At 41.1% G+C, this 9,975-nt stretch overlaps 1 long non-coding RNA gene across 2 annotated transcripts; it reads left to right on the forward strand.

The window, feature by feature from the left end:
• Positions 1 to 1,866: 1,866 nt before the first annotated feature.
• Positions 1,867 to 6,960, forward strand: LOC123168138 (uncharacterized). Of its 2 annotated transcripts, XR_006484217.1 has the most exons (4): positions 1,867 to 2,738; positions 2,809 to 3,687; positions 5,698 to 5,784; positions 6,667 to 6,960. It is a non-coding gene; the product is annotated as an uncharacterized lncRNA (long non-coding RNA). The 2 variants fall into 2 exon arrangements; XR_006484216.1 differs by having other exon boundaries at positions 1,867 to 3,687.
• Positions 6,961 to 9,975: the final 3,015 nt, after the last annotated feature.

Below are 9,975 nucleotides of genomic sequence, written 5' to 3' on the forward strand. Positions count from 1 at the left end.
ATGATACTGTTCGGAGATGGGGTTGAAGGGGCAGGTGGCTCCATCCCGGTAGAGGTGGGCCTGGTTCCCGACGGCCCCTGACTGTTACTTGTGGCGGAGCGACAGGGCAGCTTGAGACCGCCTAGGAGAGAGGTGGGCCTGGCCCTGGTCGGCGTCCGCGGTTACTTCAAAATAACACGCTTTAACGAGTTCTTGGTATTTGATCTGAGTCTGGCCATTTAGTCTATACGCACTAACCAACTACGCGGGAACAGTTATGGGCTCTCGACGTCGTGGTATCAGCCGAAGCCTTCTTGACGTCAGCGACTGAGCGGCGCGCGCCGGATTGGACTGGAACGCCTGCTAGGCTAGGTCTGCTTCCGGCCGCGTTCGCAACGTGCAGGTGTGCAATGGGCGATGGGCCCAGACCCCTGCGCCATAGGATTTAGACCGGCGTGCTGACCTCTCTGTTGTGCCTAAGTGGGGCTGCGACGTGTTGATCTTCCAAATGGGATCGAGCGTGTTGGGTTATGTGGTGCACCCCTGCAGGGATGTTTATCTATTCGAATAGCCGTGATCTTCGGTAACAGGACGACTTGGAGTTGTACGTTGACCTTATGACAACTAGAACCGGATACTTAATAAAACACACCCTTCCAAGTGCCAGATATAACCCGGTGATCGCCCTCTAACAGGGCGACGAGGAGGGGATCGCGGGTAGGATTATGCTATGCGATGATACTTGGTGAACTTATCATCTACTCTCTTCTACATGCTGAAAGATGGAGGTGGCCTGAAGCGTAGTCTTCGACAGGATTAGCTATCCCCCTCTTATTCTGGCATTCTGCAGTTTAGTCCACCGATATGGCCCTTTACACATATACCCATGCATATGTAGTGTAGCTCCTTGCTTGCGAGTACTTTAGATGAGTACTCACAGTTGCTTTTCTCCCTCTTTCCCCCTTTTCCTTTCTACCTGATTGTCGCAACCAGATGCTGGAGCCCAGGAGCCAGACGCCACCGTCGACGACGACTCTTACTACACTGGAGGTGCCTACTACTACGTGCAGCCCACTGACGACGACCAGTAGTTTAGGAGGATCCCAGGCAGGAGGCCTGCGCCTCTTTCGATCTGTATCCCAGTTTGTGCTAGCCTTCTTAAGGCAAACTTGTTTAACTTATGTCTGTACTCAGATATTGTTGCTTCCGCTGACTCGTCTATGATCGAGCACTTGTATTCGAGCCCTCGAGGCCCCTGGCTTGTATTATGATGCTTGTATGACTTATTTATGTTTTTAGAGTTGTGTTGTGATATCTTCCCGTGAGTCCCTGATCTTGATCGTACATATTTGCATGCATGATTAGTGTACGATTGAATCGGGGGCGTCACACAGTCATAATAGGGTTTAATTGACCATGCTTAGGGTTTAATTGATCATGTTGGTTCCGTGGTGGTTTATTTAATAAAAATCGGAGGAAAACGCTCTTTTGCTCAAAAAAATGCTTAGGGTTTCCCCCTTTTATGATCACTATACGATCAGCATACGTGCTTCGTGTCATAATAGCACTGCTCCACCCATCAAGCTAAACAAGCTTAGTTGTTCAAATACGAATATTATATTATTAAAATAGAGTCATTTAATTGGTCAGCTAAATCCATCCATATACCTATACTAATTCTAGACTCCCTAGAAATTACCACGTTAATTAGAAATTACCAGCCGTTATCCGGTGGGACCGAATTATTACGGTCCAGATTAAATCTTATCACGGTTGTAGGAGTGTCATATGGGCCTTCGTTTTTAGCCTAGGGAGAAGGTTGGATGGCTTGTTGGTCCAGATTAAATAGAGTCGTTTTAATCTCATGCATCTCCTGCGTGGGGTTAGCCCATTCTATGGCCCAACAAGCCATCCAACCTTCTCCATCTCCGCCTCCTCCCAGAAGCGCCGTCAGTCGCCACGCCCTCGCTCCCCCCGAAGCGCCGCCACGCCCACCTCGATCTCCGCTGCCACCTCCCACCCCTACCACCGCGGTAGTCCTACGCCCCCTGTACCCCGACCGCCGGCGCTCCTCCCATCCCGATCTTCGCCGATGGTCCTGCGTCCTCACCACCTGACCTCCGGAGAAGCTCCTCCGACCCACCTCCCTCCCCGACCTCCGCTGCGCTCCCGCGCTCTTCGCCATGGTCATGCCCCCATCCATGCCGGTAGTGCATGCTGGATTAGGAGGTTGTACACGTACGTCTATATTTATGTTCAAGTCGAGCTTCGTGAATCATGTATGATCAAGAACCTATTGCCATCAATTCAATCTCACATGCATGTGCTAGATGCGGGAAGAAATACTTCTCTTTTAATTTGTATATGGATGTGCGTATTTAATTTGTATATGGCTGTGCATACGTATGTATGTACTGGCACATCTTGCCGGAACCTGATTGGGAAGTCAGATTCGCTAAATCTACGCGCCCGCGTCTTCGTGCCATGTTAGTCGCAACTCACGGCCTGTATCAACAACACCAATTATATTTCTTCTCTTTTTATTATAACTAATGTCATCAAATCTGATAGTCGTCTACAGAGGTTTTCCCTGTGGATACTGGGATGCATGGCACCATTTTGCAGATACTTGGAGTATATATCTAGCATATCAAGCCACCAAAGACAAGTAATACTTCGTTGAAACAATAACAACAATATCTTCGTTTTATCCAGATGACATCGTCCATGTCTACTGATGTGGTTGGCACTCACCACAGGTACTCTCTCCCCCATAGATGTACTATTTTATCTCTCTAGCTGTTTATTAAAAAAATTGGTCATGTATAGCATTCATGCCTTCTGGGGTATATAGAAGTCGAAGTGCCTATGCGGGCTGCAAAAATAGAGGGCGTCCCAACTCGGATTTTGTGTCCTGCTCGATCACGTCAGTAATGGGCGTCGGACATGGACTACACATGGAACACTCTCTTTGCCACATAAACGATGGCCTCAAGCCCCTATGTGGCAGTATCTTTTCTCGCCGTTCTACCATTTTCTCTAGAACAACGATCTACAAGTTTGACGGAACACCGACCGCTAGTGCTCCACCTGAGGTACACCATTGTACAATCCACATGCCAAACCATGAGTAAAGTAGCAAGCTATTATGTTTCAAAATTTATTTGGAAGAGCATTGTGTTTTGGGTTTTATACTTAACCATGATCTTTTACTGTGTGCCCGCAACCATAGCTTCTATGGTAATTAACTTGCCATATACAGATAGTCTGCAGAGTTTACAAACAAGATGAAACCAATAATGATGAGTGACGATTATGGTATGATTGCCGGATTAATAATTCAGAGCAAGAAAGCTATTTTACTGGAAAAGCTGCGCTCCTGCGCTCTTCACCATGGTCACACCCCCATCCATGCCGCTCTTTTCCCTGAACACCCATGAGAGCGCCGCCACACTACGATAGGAGCAAGTCGAGGTGCCTATGCAGGCTGCAAAAATGGAGGGCATCACCGACTCGGATGTTGTGTCCTGCTCAAGCACGTCATTAATGTGTGTTGGACATGGACTCCACATGGAATGCTCTCGTTGCCACATCAAAGATGGCCTCAAGCCCCTATACGGAAGTGTCCAGTCTTGCCGTTCTACCATTTTCTCTAGAACAACGATGTACAACTTCGACGGAACACGGATCGTCAATGCTCCACCTGAGGTACGCCATTGTACAATCCACATGCCAAACCATGAGTAAAGTAGCAACCTATTCTGTTTCAAAATTTATTTGGAAGAGCATGTGCTTTGCGCTTTATACTTCACCATGATCTTTTACTTTGTGCCTGCAACCACACCTTATGTTGTCATTACCTAGCCATATACGTATAGTTTGCAGAGTTTACAGACAAGACTGGAACCTATACTGATGAGTGATGATTATGGTATGATTGCCGGATTAATAATTCAAAGCAAGAAATCTATTTTACTGGAAACGTTAAATCCAATCTATACCTCTATACCCCTATTAATAAAGCAAGGTGCGTTTCGCCAATTTTTTCATCCGTTCACCGTCGAAAAGATTTTTTTTTTCTATCTGAGGTGGTACTAAATTCTTATGCTTTTGTCTGCCAGAAAAATAATTTTCGTACGTAGGCCGCGTGCTGTGGCCCAGCGAAGCCAGCCCACTTATTTTTTTTGCGCACGCAGCTTTAGAAAAATCTACTTTCCGCAATAGGCGACAAATAGTTGTAGTTTCTTTGTTCTGTGTTTTAGTTTTATTTATTCTCCTTTCCCTATCTATTTTTCTCTTCCAAGTTTATTTTTCTTTTAGAATTTAATTCGTAAATTTAAAATTCTCTAAAAATGTTCAGAATTAAAAACAAAAATTTCAGAATCTTCAGAATTCCAAAATTTTCTTGCTATTTTGAAAACTCTTCGGAACTTGCAAAAAGTTCTTTTTAAATTGTTTTTCAAAATTGTTCAAGATTTCTAAAAGGAAAATGCCATTTCAAAAAATGCTCCAAATTCGAAAAATATTCTTGTTTTAGTGAAATTTTCACAATTAAATATAATGTCCGTGTATTAAGATACACATTTTATAAAAACCTTATGAATTTTCAACACATGCTCCGGTTTTAAAAAAATGTTCACAAATTCAAATAATGTTCACGTTTTTATAAAAAATTGGTGTTTTTAGAAAATGTTTGTGAATTTTAAAAGATGTTCGCTTTCATATTTTATTTGCTTTTGTTCAAAACTGTACATAATTTTTTTAAACTGTTCAGGATTTAAACAATTGTTCATGTTTCTTAGAAATATTCAGAAACTTCATACCTTAAAATCCCCTCGATTGAATGAATTGAAAGGTAAAGTAGATTAAATAACTCATGAGCCTTCTCTCGCGTACAATGACGTAACAAGACTCTTAAATGCGCTTGATCAATGAATGGAAAAATAGCGGGTTGATTCCTTCACACGTGGCGAAGCCGAGAAGCGAAATGTTCCTTTTCGTGTGCACATAGGGTTTTGCTTGCACATATAATTCTCACTGACTTTAAATGTAAACTATTTTAGCTCTCGTTGCAACGCACGGGCATATGTGCCAGTATTAACAATAGTACGAATGTACTTCACCTCCAAATTGTTCTTATCATTCTATCATTCCAAGGTTAAATAAACCACAAAATCACACTGCTGGTCACACTACTAACAGCAGGTCAAATCTTGGTGACTACAACAGTTAGGCATGTAGTATGCAAGTTTAGAGATGGATATACCAAGTTTACTATGAACTAAAGCATGACAAGTTTGACAAACAACACACATTTGTATTAATTCGGCGGTTCATTAGATATGATATGCAAGAGTTGGCTGTGATGTATATGTTATGGATCAGCGCACAGGTAGTTAATCTGTCATTTTTTCCATTTAGTAAATTCAAGCCCTTAATATGATGCTCTGAATGTCATACAGAGTTAATTTCAGATTGATAGTACATCTCACAGTGATTTTTAGAACTGAAGTTGATCATAATCACTGTGTACAGAGCATTTTAATGTGCTGTTCAATAAATTACAGAAATTAGAAGTATGCCTATTTTTGTAACATATTGTAGTAAGGTAGTGCCACTTCCAAGAATCAAATGTATTTTATGTCCAGACAAGTTTTTCCTTAAATGTATACTACAAAGGGATCAGTACTGACTAATTGGCAATTTACTATGTTTCAGAATAAACTTCTCACGAGAAATTACTTCTGGTGTTGCAATGTAGCTAGATTGGAGAGAAACATGATAGCATCTTAATAATCTAGTAAGGTATTCACGAGCTCCATTGCATAATTTATAGAGAAATCATAGAGTTTTTTCTTTAATTCATCAATTTTTTTTCGCTTCCAGTATGTAATTTGTACAAAAATCATGGAGTGCTTATGCATGCTTGCCTTTTGTTGACAACATAATTTTGTAAGTAAAATAAATGACTTGTATTTTCTACTCATAATGGTGCATCCAGTGGATAAAGGTGTGTATGATAAAGTTGTACTTCAGACTATTATTTTCGTTTGTGGAGAACAGACAAAATGCGGAAAGCCCATGGCAACCACCAATTTTGTTACCTGCTCTGAGCAATGTAGGAGTTTTGTATAAACTTCATTCTATAGTAGAATACTTATCTATACACGTGTTTCTGGTAAAAACCAACACATTTTACACCTAATTTTTACTTTTCTCACTGCAAGTCTGATACAACACGGAACACTAATTAATCATATTCTCTTCATACTACGTGCATTCAGTCTATATGTATTTCGTACATATCTAATGCAGTAGAAGAACTCTTTAGAATCATTGGACTCGATGTCCTCCATGGCAATGTAATTTACGTTAACATGATGTTTGTACCAGAAAGGATCATGCACGCTTTCTCCTATCTATTATAGCTTGCCGTTGCCACTGATGTAAAATGAAATCTTCATGGCATGCGCCTCTAGCTTCCCATTGATGCATCCATTTTGAGAAAAGCTAGGAAAGGAGAGCGTTGATATACGTACCTTTTTTTAAGCAAGTACCGTTGATATACATATGACAGATATTTCGTGCACTGCTACTTTAGTAGCTAGCCTTCACTAAAAGGACCAAAATCTATGTTTTTTAAAACTAAGCTAATCTTTACTAATCAGTTCTTTTGTTCTACTTTAGAGATCGTAAACCAGTTTTTTATCGGGGCCAGTTTTCGGCTGGAAGGAAGAAACTCCACTCGCTGGGAGGACTTGGTGGTAATTTGCAAGGTCGTGCAGCATTTTTCATGTAATTGGTAGCGATCTAAGTCACATGTTATTAGAGTGGATGTTACTACAACATTTCCGTATAAACGAATGCCACTGATCTTTGCATATATATTGAACTCCCTTTGTAAATAAATATAAGAAGTTTTAATATGTTTCTACTACTATATGTTTTTCTCGAAATTATGACAAGAGATCGATTAGCTTCTCCGAAATATATATTGTTGATGTGATCAAACATGTGTTACATGCCATCTAATGCAACATCGCTTTGTTTGACTGTTCACATTTATAACTAGCAAGAGATAACTATACATGTAATTTTTGGAAGTAGAACTATATACATGTTAATTCTCCAATGGTGTATCAACCAAAAAACAATACCACAGAATCTAAGAAAGCAAAAAGAATACCATACAACTTCTATTAAGAGGATAGCTAACTACTCATGCTGAACGACAAACAAAAAAAGTTGTACTATATAACTGATTGCTAAGAAATAAAAGAAGTCCCAAGGTAATGCTGGTTTGAAATCATATGAATATGTAATATGCCTAATTAGGAGTTTCTAAATCAATGTGGATAATCATGATAAACTGCTACATGTTTTTAATCAGTATTTTATTTGCATGTCATTTGTTTAAAGTCTAATATTTCAGTTTTAGTATTAGATTGTGGGGTCCAATTTTTCCTCAATTTCAATCAACGTCAAACCGGTAAGTTGGCAAGTTGGTCTTCATTTTGAATATTATAGTATAGCTCTTATTTCTTTCCGGTTGTACATAGTACAATATGTACTTCAAAGCTCACTAAGGTTATTCAAACATCCGGGTGTCCATCAATTCATTTTCTTTTATGTCTTATTACTGGACCACCAAATTATAACATATAATGCAAGCCATAAGGAACCTATTCAGAGAATATAATATTTCGTCCTATGGAAAGTTTGAAGCAGTTGAGAACTTAATATGCCTGGATAATAATAATTTGGATATTTTGTCTATATTATTGTGGAAAGAATTTGCAAAATGAACATACTGAAAATGTCACTATTATGTATTTTTTTAGTGCTAGCCCGTTCAGACGTCTAGATACTGGAATTTGGTGTAGCGACATCACAAGCTCAAGTTTGTACAATGACCGTTTTCATTTAATCAGTTGGTCTAACATCTCCATCGAAGTTTGTAATAAAAGAAAATGAAGATATCTCATTCTAAACTATGAGTAGTATGAATTGCACGTCAAGAAAACTGAAGTAAATTAGTAGCATAGCGTAAACCAACCATAATTTCAGCAAGGATATATTATATGATATAAGTTAACTAAAATGCTAATGCATATACCTATACATCATTAGCCTTTAACAGCTAGGCTTTAATGATTTACAAAAACGCTGCACCAAATCTATATGTAGCACTATGAATCTAGAGTAAGATATTTATTTTCCAATTTTTGCTTATAGTAAATATGATATACACTCATGTTATATACATAATAGCCATTTTGTACAGTTAACCAAATGTTGTAGCATATTGGCAAAACTTGTGAATATATATTTTTCACAATATGGCACATGAATATAGAATTTCAATTTCTTTACATGTGAACATACGAAATTCATAAATGAAAATATGGAATTGGGGCATGTAAAAATGAAATAAATGTTTGAATTCAAACAAAGTAGAAAATCCAATTAAAATAGACACTAGCCCGTGCGGATGCACGGGTCGACGACTAGTTTTCTAATTTAGTTTCAAAAATGCATGTACGCCGCTCGGGTATGTATCTCTACAGTGTGCCCACGGTGGGCCGCGGCCCACCCTGGGATTTTGGGTCGGCCCAGGCCCCGATTCCCCTATGTTCTGCTGCGCTTCTGATCTCTACTCGCCCCAGCCGCCTGCCTCGCCAGCGACTTGCCGTCCTCGGACGGCATGACTCTAGAAGGAGACACCGGACTAATAGGAGGTCAGGAGCCGCTCGCCCAACAGCGTAACCGCTGCCTGGGCGCGCTGCCGTGCCTACCTTCCCAGTCCGTTCAGGGCTTAGGCGTGCAACAGCCACTAAGCCAACCTGATTTATCCTGAGATACGTCCTCAACACTCAGCAGCCACTCCTCATCAACCATTTTATAATTGATTCATTACTCATTAGGCAGGACTGTCATTAGGGCTTGTTATGTACTGAGAGCTACCTACACTTAATGGATCAGATGTATTTCAGTAATCTTTAGTACCTGTAAAGTTCACAAGGTTTCAAAATTCCGGCACTAGGAACAGACACTAGTCATTTTGGATTGTTGGTCATAGTGACATTGACCCAGATTACTACTGCAGTGCGGGTTTGTTGATAATTTTACTTGTCTTTCTTACTCATTCGATATGATATCCAATTATTCACATTGATTAGTTGCAAACAATAAGTGCTAGACCAACTTCTTGATTCAGATTTTGGACAGTCTCTTACTGCAGTTACAATTCTGCATACTTTTCCTAGCAAGCTCACAAGTAATGATTGATTTTGTTGTCAATATTCTTTTAGGGTGGACCACCCTGTTTCAAAAAACTGGAACCGCAGACATGAGTGAATAGTATTTCTCTCTGTGATCTCTTCCATCATGTGTGGGCAACGAACACTGCATTGTATAGAAAGAAAGTGTCATTTCCACCTTTTACATGGACTACGATCTTTTACATGGAATACAATCTACCTACTTGCTTTGTGTCGCACTACCAGTGTCGGCGTTCGGGATACAGGGGTACCCAGACTTGCCTGCCTGCGGCCCACTGCGTGGCTCCATCAACGGCCTGGTACGGCCCCGCTTTAGCATCAACAACACAAGACCCTCGCGAGGCGGACGACGCCAAGACCTCCAAGGGGATCGGCCTCCTCAGGCTGGCTCTCGAGGGGCGGAGACTTCTATGCAAGACGCACCTCACGAGGCTCAGCTGACGTGAGCCATGACGACCAAGGCCAGGCAGGCGCCAGCGGGTGCAGAGTACCAGTTTCCTCTTTGGTGCAAAGGAGGCAAGCAGCAGGCGCGGAGTCCCTAGGAATCAGCCAAAGGTTTCCATTATGGTGCAACAAGACCAAGACCGCCAGGACGGCAGGACGAAGGTCATCACCGAGCCCACCGCAGCGTCACGACTAGAGGCTTTTCACAGGTGAAGACCATTTTAGTCAGGATAGGATGTACTTCCTGTCCCCCTTCAAATCCGGTCGTTGT

This window comes from Triticum aestivum, chromosome 7D (genome assembly GCF_018294505.1).
Source record: "Triticum aestivum cultivar Chinese Spring chromosome 7D, IWGSC CS RefSeq v2.1, whole genome shotgun sequence".
NCBI classification, from domain to species: Eukaryota; Viridiplantae; Streptophyta; class Magnoliopsida; order Poales; family Poaceae; genus Triticum; species Triticum aestivum.